This window comes from Rattus norvegicus, chromosome 7 (assembly GCF_021556685.1).
Source record: "Rattus norvegicus strain SHRSP/BbbUtx chromosome 7, alternate assembly SHRSP_T2T, whole genome shotgun sequence".
Taxonomy (NCBI): domain Eukaryota; kingdom Metazoa; phylum Chordata; class Mammalia; order Rodentia; family Muridae; genus Rattus; species Rattus norvegicus.
Genome location: NC_141540.1, coordinates 55,910,348 through 55,921,707, shown reverse-complemented (window position 1 = coordinate 55,921,707; position 11,360 = coordinate 55,910,348). Strand labels below are relative to the sequence as shown.

At 44.6% G+C, this 11,360-nt stretch overlaps 1 long non-coding RNA gene across 1 annotated transcript; it reads left to right on the top strand.

The window, feature by feature from the left end:
- Window positions 1-539: 539 nt before the first annotated feature.
- Window positions 540-1,837, top strand: LOC134479685 (uncharacterized). The gene is made up of 2 exons (XR_015624632.1): window positions 540-731; window positions 1,705-1,837. It is a non-coding gene; the product is annotated as an uncharacterized LOC134479685 (long non-coding RNA).
- The last annotated feature ends 9,523 nt before the right edge of the window (window positions 1,838-11,360 follow it).

The following is an 11,360-nucleotide window of genomic DNA, read 5'->3' as shown; positions in this document are numbered from 1 at the left end:
TACATAACGTTGCACAGGTAGGAATATGGGGTATTAGGTTAACTGGTGGTATTTTACTATTCAAGCTGGACATGAAAATCTGTTTTCCATTGATTTAATTTAGATCTGTGTAGCAGGAAACAAATAAAGGATTAATGTGGTTATTAAATGTGACTTCTTTCCTCACTCATGTATCCTTAGAAACCAATAAATACCAGCACTCTGTAGAAAAGCAAACTCCCTTTAGATAAAAGTTTCACTTAGTAGGCATGGTGGCACACACCTTGAACCCCAGTACCCTGGAGGCAGAGGAAAGTGTATCTCTGTGAGTGCTGGGCCAGCCAAGACTACATAGAGTGAAACCTTGTTTCAAAAAAGTTTCACTTTGTACAAGTGATTATTATATCCTAATATACATTTGTTAGTCAAGAAGAATACTTGCTAGGCGACCTGTTAGAGTTACAGACTAGAGATTGCCCACTGGTATGATTATTCGCTGAAATGCATTTCTATTTTATTTCTCTTTTGCATATCTTCCTTTTATTCCTATGGGTCACAAGAACACAGCCCAGGAATAGCTGGATGCTTTCTCCTCCTTGCCTCTCTCTGTGTGTGCCTAGGACACTCCTCAGGAAGGTTAAGGATTTGAAAATGTGCTCCCTTGAGCAGTAGATCCATCTGAGGCTTGTCTTTCTCAGTGAGCACGGATCCCGAGACTATGCTGCGCCTCGCTTGTCTGCGCTTGCTTTTGTGTAAGTTTTCCTGTGGGAGGTCATGGATGGTAGATCCTGACCACCTCAGTTTTGGAAACACTATAATTAAGCTAATTAGTCAAGTGATTAAACAAATATAAAGTGCTTAGAATAGCTTCTTGGATGTTAGAAGTCCTTACTGCAAATTGGTCACATTGTCGTACCCCAATTCCTTGCTGGGATCTCTAAAGCTATGTGAACTTCCTAATTCAGAGGGGTTTAGTTTGTATTTCAAAACAGAAACAAGGTGAATAAGATGCATTGTCTATGATAGCTGCAGCACCCCAAAACCAAATGCACTGCTATTTCTGCACTGACATGTCAACATTCACACACATTATATTATGATACATAGTTTCAGGCTTGAATTTGTCACTATTTAAAGATTTTGGGTTCTAAAACTTTGTGGATCTTATAGACAAGGATTGTTATGAACCTGTATCCTCATCATCATCACCATCACCATCACCACCACAACCTCCTCCACCACCACCACAACCACCGATACCACCACCACCATCACCACCACCACCACCGATACCACCACCACCACCATCACCACCACCACCACCATCATCACCATCACCATCATCACCACCACCACCACCACCACCACCACCCCTATCACCACCACCACCATCACCACCACCACCACCACCATCACCACCACCACCATCATCACCACTACCATCACTACCACCACCACCACCACCATCACCACCACCACCACCATCACCACCATTACCACCAGCAGCAGCAGTTGTTTATCTTTTTCTGAATTTTATTTCTTCTTTTGACCCTGAACAGAGCCAAGGCCAGCTTTTAAATTCTAGAGCATAGTGAGCATATTTATACGAACTGCTTTTACCATTACTATATTGAGCCTGGGAAAGATGGCTGACTCAGCGGTTTATAGCATGTGCTGCTCTTACAGAGATCCTAAGTTTGGTCACTCAAAAACTTGCTATTACAGACTTATCTACTGCCAAGGGATATGATGCCCTCTTCTGGACTCTGGGCAAATGCACTCCTAGGACTCCACATGGACACCTCCGCCCCCCCAACACAATTTAAAATTCTATATAATTAAAATAAAATAAATCATTTTTATGAATTGCTATCCTTTAATTTGTTATTTCTAGATTTTTTTTTGTTTAGTTTCTCTTTATGGGTTGTATTGTCCTGTTTCTTCATACGTATGATAGTTTTCTTCTTGGAGACCTTATCTTATAAATTTTGAAATAGCCAGTACTGGATATTAAAGAGTGTTGGACTTTGTTCCTGGAGGCAGTTAACTTCTTTTATGATTAACTTCATACTCTAAGGTCTGCATATTAGCATCCTAAGGGTCTGTCTAGCACAGCCTATAGGTCAAGTCTCTTTATATCCATTATTAAAACGCGGTCCATCCCAGGGCAATTCTGTCATCTTTCCTGCCTTTTAGCTCTGTGATCTGAGCAAGTCATTTAAATCACCCAAATCAGTTTCTGATTAATAGATGAGGATGGTATTGAGTTTGTAATGGGCTGACATTAGACAAGACGGTGGGTCAAGTACGCTGCCTGCACTGAGTTCTCAGTAAGCAAGGACCATCACACCCGTCACAATAACGAGTCACAAAAATCTCTCCCCCTGAGATTGGAAGCGAGGTGAGGACACCCATCGTGTCCATTTCTGCAGAGTTACTTCTACTCTCGGCATCCGACCGAGAGTAATCAAAGCCGTAAACCACAGGCACAGGCACTCGGATGATAGAGCAAAAGAAAGTGGGGAATTCAAAGATCAAGATTTTCTTGTGTGTGTATGGAAGGGAAGATCTGGAAGGAGTTGAGGAAGGATAAATACCAGAAATAGGACTGCTGGATCTCATGTGGCTATACTTTTTTCTCTTGTTGGCAACTTCATACAAAAATAGTAGCTGTACCATTTACATACTCCCACCAAGGCTGTGAAAGAGGCCCAGCTCTCTCTCTCTCTCTCTCTCTCTCTCTCTCTCTCTCTCTCTCTCTCTCTCTCTCTCTCCACCCCCTCCCCAAAAAACCAACTAGACAATAAAGTAAAATGCCAAAAATGGAAACAAAGCTCCACTCATTACCACACACACTTTTTGTGTTGGCCAACTCCTGGGCCCAGTGCCTGCCCTGGAGAGAGGTTAACACACCTAGAGACTTTCCATTAGTAGTAACTGCAGTTATCTTCTTGGCTAGCAGTGTGTCTACTTCTCTCACAGTGCTAGAACCCCATTTGGTTTGAGGCTGTGCATGGTGCATGTCCTGTGCATAGTGCCACATTGAGTTCATATATAGATTAGCCCTTGTTCTATCTGAAAACACCGTTTCTGGGGAGTCATCTACCACCTCTGATTCTTTTTTTTTTAAAGATGTATATTTATTTTATGTACACGAGTACACTGTAGCTGTCTTCAGACACACCAGAAGAGGGCATCAGATCCCATTACAGATGGTTGTGTGGTTGCTGGGAATTGAACTCAGGACCTCTGGAAGAGCAGTCAGTGCTCTTAACCACTAAGCCATCTCTCCAGCCCTGAGCGACCCCCCCCCAACACCCTTTGTTTCTTCTGATCTTTGTTTCCTCTCCCTCCCAGATGCCTGAGCCTTGAGGGGAGGGGTTTCGTGAAGGCATCCCATTCGGGATGAGTGCCCTTTGTACACTGCTCAGCTGTGGATATCTGAGTTTATCTCATTTGCTTTAAGGAGAAGAGGGGAGCACGTGGACCATCCCCCAAAGGACCGGGCCTGAATCCTGGAAATCTCAAAATTTGAGATTTAATTCTCATCCTGAGGATGGCAGGAGTGGGATTAACTCCCTCCTTGCTTCCTTCCATGCCTGTTTCAGAGCATGCAACTCCCAACCAGGTGATCACAGGTAGTCAGTCACATAGCCCAGTACCTGGAATTCCCCTCCATGCAAATAGAGCATCACAAACATCTTAGCCTCCGGCGATTAGAATGCATTTCCCTCCCAAATCCCACCCCACTCCCCAAGGCTCATATAGACCCTGTCCACCTGGAATAAAGAGCATAAACTATTTCACCAAGGATCGTCTGAGACGGTCTGTTTTTACTGAGCTGGAACACATGGAGGAGGTCTCTCTCCCCGTAAACACTCATCGTTGGTCCTTTTGACTTACCTGCCTAGCGAGTTCCTATTGTTCAGAGACCCGACCTTGCTACCGCACCGCCCAGAACCCAAGGCACAGGCCACCTGACCCTGCACCAGCCACCGGACCTCTACTCCTTTTCTAAGATGTTTAATACTATCCTGGCATTTCTGTGGGCCTCATTCATCCTGGACTCGGCTTCACCCCTCCAGCCTAGCATGCAGTGGAGTACAGAGTTTGACGCCCTGGAGGGAGAAGTGGGCCTTGGACTCCGTCCTTTGCTCAGTCCTCTCTGAGCTATTTGCGCCTGAACAGCCTGAGAGGAGAGGTGGAACCCAGAACCACAGAGACGCTTCTCTAAGGAGGGTTGACTGAGGCATTGTTATAGAGTATGGCAATATGTCAGTAGTCATTCTACCGCTATGTTCCCTTAGTAGAATAATGGTGTTAGGTTTTCCCCTCGGCTTATCTACTCTTAGGTTCTAGGTCACTTTAGCAGTTTCAGGAGTGGAGTCTATCTTTTGAAGTGGGCCTTTTAAAAAGATGGTCAGCTACTTCTGTAACGTTTGTAACCTTTATGCCACTATTGTACCCGTATATCTTGCAGGCAAGTGGCTATTACTGTGGGTCATAGTGTTTGTAGCATGGTAATATCGATGATTACTAAAATCAGGCTCTTGAAAGACATGACCATATTTATCACCACAATGTTTATAATATTCAAAGTAAAGGGATATAAAGATTAATGAGTGACTACATAAAATATAACGAAACATTATTTGGGCTCAAAAAAGAAGGGTACCTGGAAAGCTGGAAGAACAACAATAAACCTGGCAGATGTCATGGTAAGTGAAATACACTGGCAATGGAAGGAGATATCCTACTTAATTCTACTTACCCAAAGTATCAGAAATAGTCGAACTCATCAGAAGAGAGGAAGGCGGATGTTGCTAGGGACTTGGGGAGAGGAGAATGTGGAGATGATCGTTAGTGTCATTTATGTAAGAAGGATCATGTCTATGGATCATGTTATATACTGAGCCTATGACTAGCAAATCCATGCTAACACCTGCTATTGGAAATTTTCACTAATGTAAAAGAAGAGCTTTCATCCCATGTAGTGTATTTCATCTTGTCCGGCCAGCATCAACTTGCTCGACTTGAAGAGTTCCGTGCAAGAATGAAAGTGAAGACAAGAACAACCTCCATCAGTCAAGCATTCTGAGGGATTAATTTTTCACCCTACTGACTGCACTTTGAGGGAAAAGGAATGGATGCTAAAAAGACTTATCTGGTGTGTTTCATGTTTTCAAAGCTCTTCCAAGGTTGTAGCACAGAGTTCAAACTTTTCCTCACGCATTGATCATTTTTGACTGGTGACATGTATCCATTAACTGTAATGGGTAGCGCGTTCTTAGATAACTTCCATTAGCGATGTCTCCAGTGTCAGACACTGAATGCTTCAATTAATCTAAGACTAGCCTAACACCTTCCAGTTTCCAGCTGGAAAGTGGATGAGTGCTGTAGAAGTTTAGTAAAGAGGAAGGACTCCCAACCCCACCCCCAAATCGAGCATATCTAAAAGCTTCAGTTTTGTGTTGTCTAAGAGGGGCAGCTGAAAAGAAAAGCTTAGAGAAAAAGAGACCAGGAATTCAGAAGACACTAAACACTTTCTGCCAAGGGCAGGCTTCTGTGACCATTTCTTTCTGGGCGTGCAAGGTTCAATAAACACGGCTATCTTTCCTTCTCCTTTCTCCTTTCAGCTTTTCTTTCTCCATGATGCCTTCTTCTACACAGGCATTTCTCCTATATGGTCCTAAATGTCCATGGTAATATAAAAACCCTACAACTGAAATCAAAATGGAAAAGTAAGGTTTTTTTTAATTGCTTTTAGCTGTTTTGCTTTCGAGATGGGATCTCACCATGTAACCCAGGTTGGTCTCGAACTCCCAATCCTGCCATCTCAGCCTCCTAAGGATTTTTTTTTAATAGTTTTTGTTTTTAAGATTTATTTATTTATTTTATGTACATGAGTACACAGTAGCTGTCTTCAGACACACCAGAAGAGGGCACTGGATCCCATTATAGATGGTTGTGAGCCACCATGTGGTTGCTGGGAATTGAACTCAGGAAGAGCAGCCAGTGCTGTTAACCTCTGAGCCATCTCTCCAGCCCAGGATTTTTTTTTTTAAATTACATGGTTTTACTTATTTAGTGTGTGTGAAAGGCACACATCATGGCATTTGTAGAGGAGAGTTTGTTCTCTCCCTCCATCTTGTATGTCCTGGGGATTGATCTTAGATCATCAGGCTTTGGGGACATCGCCTCTTCTTACTCAGCCACACTGCCAGCCTGGACTGTCCTTGTTGGCCCTACTCGATAACAAGCAGCTATGCTACCTGTGATTTAGATTTTCCTCCCATCTCTGTTGCCGGCAGCTGCAGAATAACTGTCTCTCTACAACACACCATGGAGAAATAGTTTTATTTCCAGATTGTCTTGCTCTGCTTTGTAAATTCTCTAGAATATCATAATTTGCCTGGTGAAAAGGCCTGGTGAGGCCAATTTGTCACATTTCATCAACTCCTCAGTTTAGAGATGAGAACAATAAAGCATAATAGAGGAGGGTCAAAACAAAACAACAACAAAACAAAACAACAACAAACCAGCACCCAGGCAGTGCCAGCACAAGGGCTCTTCATTTCTAGTCGAGTGGGGGAGGAAGAATGTGTCTAGAGTCTTCGATGGAACTCATTAAAGAGGGAGTTTTTTTTATTATTAAAGCAGAATGTGCAAACTCTTCTGAATTCCCAGGGGAGCTTAGTCAGCGTGTGAAGGTGTCTGCTGTCTCAGAAGATCGATGCCAAGATGCCAATTTTATCCCAAAACAACATCACTGATTTTGTTGAAGTACTTTGTCAATTTCCTCTAAATAATTTCAAGGAGAGAGAAAAAAAAATTAGACTTACTATTTGATGAGGGAAAGCAAGTGGAAACTGGGAAGTGTCCAAACCAAGTTGAGAAGAAAACAAAGGGGGAACAGAAGGTGTTTGTAGAGGGCAGAAATGTGGATGCAGGGGGTGCTGAGGGACATCAGAAGGGTCTGGGAACTCAGAAAGAGCATTTAACCTACCTCACTAAATACACGAGGGTGTCTACATGGCAAAACTCTGAGGAAGCACTTGGTCAGGTGTTGTCAAGCCTTTGTGAAAATGAGCAAATTAATGCTTTGGAAAAAATGGGCTGGAGAGGTGGCTTCTCAGTTGAGAGCACTGACTGCTCTTCCAGAGGTCCTGAGTTCAATTCCCAGCAACCACATGGTGGCTCACAACCATCTATAATGGGATCTGATGCCCTCTTCTGGTGTGTCTGAAGACAGCAACTGTGTGTATTAATATACATAGAATAAATTAATCTTTTTTTTTTTGGTTCTTTTTTTCAGAGCTGGGGACCGAACCCAGGGCCTTGTGCTTCCTAGGCAAGCACTCTACCACTGAGCTAAATCCCCAACCAAATTAATCTTTTTTAAAAACTTAAAAAAGAAACATAAAAAAAGTAAACCATGTGGTAAGGGAATGGTACAGCTGAGATTCAAATCTGGGTCATTTAACCCCAGATCCAATGATCTCTTCATAGTCTTTCCACCTTTGAGAAAGTGGTCAGTCACCAAAGACAAACTGTTCCCTTCAGGATCCAGTCCCAGGCCAAGGGAGACTGCAGGTAAATGCTGCTCAGTTTGCTCAGCCCCCCCCCCCCCACCTGTCCAAACCCAAATCCACCCAGCTTCACAATTTATTCCCGTCAGCTGGTGAACTCTAGCTCTCTGCCCAGCCTGGTGACATAACTCGCTATGCAACAGAAAAGATGACTGATCGGGATAGAGCTTAGTGACAAGAGTCCTCACGCATGCCTTGTTGTCTCTGCTTTGGATTTCTGCCTTCCCCATGAGGAAATGTCTGAGCTTGGAGGTGAGATGACACATGGAGCACATTCAGTCAGCAGAGGCCTTCCAAAACCAGCCTTCTCTTAACCAACCCACTGGCTAAGGGCAAACATACGAGCAGAGCCCAGCGCAGTCAGCCAAGCACAGCTGGACCGGCAGACCTTCCTATATAACAGGGAGAGGGTTTAAGCCATTGAAAGTTGGGGTGATGGGGCTTCAAGTGACTTCTAGCTGATACAAGGGGAAACCTTGCATTTAGAGCCAGGTTGGAGACTGGGCTATAGGAATGATTCGTAGAACACACCCAGACATCACAGGACTATACAGTTCTCCCTGGGTACCTGAGGCATTGGTTCCAGGTCCCTGTAGACACCAGAATCTATAGATACTCAAGACTCACAAGATAAGATGAATATATCCTTCCATACGCCTCAGATCACCTTCAGCGTACCCATACCACCCGGTGCAATACAGATGGTATGTAAATAAACATCATTCACTATCCTAGGGTAGCAAGCAAGCCATCAGTCCATGATTAGTGCAGATGCAGTTTCCCCCAGCAATCAATCTACTGCTTCCCTTCTCTTTCCTCCATCCCATCCTTCCCCCTTCCCTCTCTTGCTTCCTTGACACAGGATATCACTCTGTAGCCCCAGTCTGTCCCAGAACTCATGCAAGCCCAGGCTGACCTTTAAACCAGTACCGATGGGCTTCCCTCCACATCCCGAGTGCTGGGATTTCACCACCTCACCTGGCTCTAAATATTTCTTATCTGATGTTGGTTACATCCACAGATATGAATGCCTGTATATGGAAGAACGGTATATAATACTGGATATACATGCCGGCTCGTCCCAGCTTACATGGCTTTGTGAGATACAACTCTGCTTCTGACATTGTGAATAAAAACCCTTCAATGAAAAACAACTTACTCGCTGGAGAAATGGCTCAGCGGTTGAGAGCACTGACTGCTCTTCCAGAGGTCCTGAGTTCAATTCCCAGCAAACACATGGTGGCTCACAACCATCTGTAATGGGATCTGATGCCTTCTTCTGGTGTGTCTGAAGACAGCAAGTGTACACATAACATAAAAGAATAAATAAAAGGGGTTGGGGATTTAGCTCAGTGGTAGAGCGCTTGCCTAACAAGCGCAAGGCCCTGGGTTCAGTCCCCAGCTTCCAAAAAAAAAAAAAAAAAAGAATAAATAAATTTAAAAAAAACTTACTTTCTTTGCACCCCTCCCCCAGCCATGCCCTCTTAAAATTAGCATTCAACAGATACCTCAGATAGAGGAAGCCATAGGACACCAAATGAGGACTGTGGCCACTGTGCCTCATTGTTCTAATCTGGTTGCCTGCTTTGTAGGGAGCTGTGACACAGTCTGGCCAAACAGTGTGCTGTTCTCCTATCCTCAGTAACCCTCAGAAGCTAAGGACACGAGGAATGACTTACTAGACCAACACTAGATAAATTATGATTTTGCAAGACCAGGACAAGACACGATGGGTCAAAATACCATGTCTCTGACCTCCATCCTTCCTGAGAGTGGTCCTGGGTGACAGCCCCGTCTTGGCAGAATCTGTTCCAGACAGCATCTCATCTCTAGACGCTACTGAGCTTGGAGTCTGGAGGGGCTTAGGTTTCCAGAAAGCCAGGCAAAGTCATCCATGTGCTGTGTGAGGGGGGAAATTCCATATGGTTTCTGACTTGTAAAAAGTAAAATAATATTTTCAGAAAACCCTATCTTCTCTATTTCAGCTTGTTTTCTCAAAGTATAACCTCTCCTGTGGTTACTTGCTAAAGGGAAGTATTTTTAAAGGTCTCCTTTGGAAGCAAAAAAACGCTACTCAAGTTTGACGTTTGAGCTGTGTCAGCAAGTATATGCCGGGACCGCCTGCCAGCAGGCTGTGGGTCCTGAACAATTCCTTGGTGGCTTCCTGCCTGCCTTCAGACCTGACTCAGAAGGGAGGTGGAGAAAGACCTGACAGTTTCATTTTATATGTGAATAATTTTCAAAATATTTAACTAGATTATAACAACCTTGGTTTTTCATAAGCCAGGGATTAAGCCAATTAATTTATCCCCCATTAACCCCCACTCCCCATCTTTAACTTGCAGACAGAAATGCTCTACAGTTAAAAGCAAGGACTTGGGATTCCAGTTCCCTGCAGGATAGGGCTAACGCTCGAGGAAGGTGTGTCAGGTTGGTGACAATAGCTACACTGAGCTGACACTGCACTGCACTGAATAATAGCCTTCATTCTATCAGAGCCTTATGCTTTGGAGTTCACAGAGTGGTTTTGTCTGCGATGGCATAATGTCCCCACCTTCGGGAATAACGCGTGCATGAAGAGAGATGGAGCAAGAAGTTTAAGACCGTGGTCTTCCATTTCAACACCAGTAATTCTTCATTTAACCTCCCTGAGCCTTCGTGAACCGTCTAGAATGTGGGGATGGCGATCACACTAAGGTTTTGTTCTGGACTGACTGACTCATGACCGAGTGTTCAGGACAATGAATCGACCCTGTGACAACAGTACAATAACGGTACAGCACCCGCTGGGGCACGAGGGTTCCCCCAGTGGCTCAGAGCACCCCTGCCGACTCCCTGGCCCCCTTTTTGTCCCTGCATCATGGCATCCTTCCTCTTTGTAGAGCGTTGGTCCTTCCGCTGCTACAACAGCAGCCCGCCCAGGACACTGCATTCTCTCCCACTGCATCTGGATTTGATTAGCCGTCCTCTCACACTGCATCTGGATTCGATTAGTTTCCCAGGTCCCACCTTTTCACCTAGGACAGGCGCTTCAGTGTTTCACTAGGATGCTTGCTTTACCCAACCCATCAACCCTACGACAGCAGCGTTCGTTGTTCCGCCGCCCAGGCTTTAAAACGCGCTTTCGACTTCTGGAAATCAAGTGGTAGGCCCTAAGTTCAAGGTTCGCGCTGCCCACTGATGAGTGGGAGGATGCTCAGAGAGAAAAAGTTTCCCTTATGCTCGCGCACTGCGTACAGGGAGAATAACTCGCAGACTCTCTTCCATGGAAAGTAACCGTTAGCGATACAAAACAACGCCCCCCCCCCACGTTTGAATTTTCTCAATCAGCTCCAGTAATGGCATCATTTCTGTGGCTCTGGGGCACTTCCCAGTGAGGAAATATCTGCCACATTTAGAGACAGGAGGGTCAGTCACAACCAAGAATAACCCGAAAGGGGCCTATTTCCCCTGACTGGCTCGCTGCCGCTGGCCTGGGGAGACTACTTATTTCTAAGTTCTACTTTTTGCTTATTTCTTGGCCTGTGGCATCTGTACCACAGACTACAGTAGGCAAAGGAGAGTTAACTCGTTCTTTATCTTCTGTTTTGTCTTCCCTTACGAACCTCCCACCTGTGCCAGCCGTGTATGAGTCCCCACCCGGTAAGTGCCTCCTCATGGCTGACACTGTCCAAGCGTTCTAGTGTGTTTCACCTTCCTGTCTTCTGTAATGGACTTCGTAATGCAATTATAAGAGTGCTATTTCCTCAGGCAAACTTGCTATTATTCCATATTTTTAAATATCGAACAAAA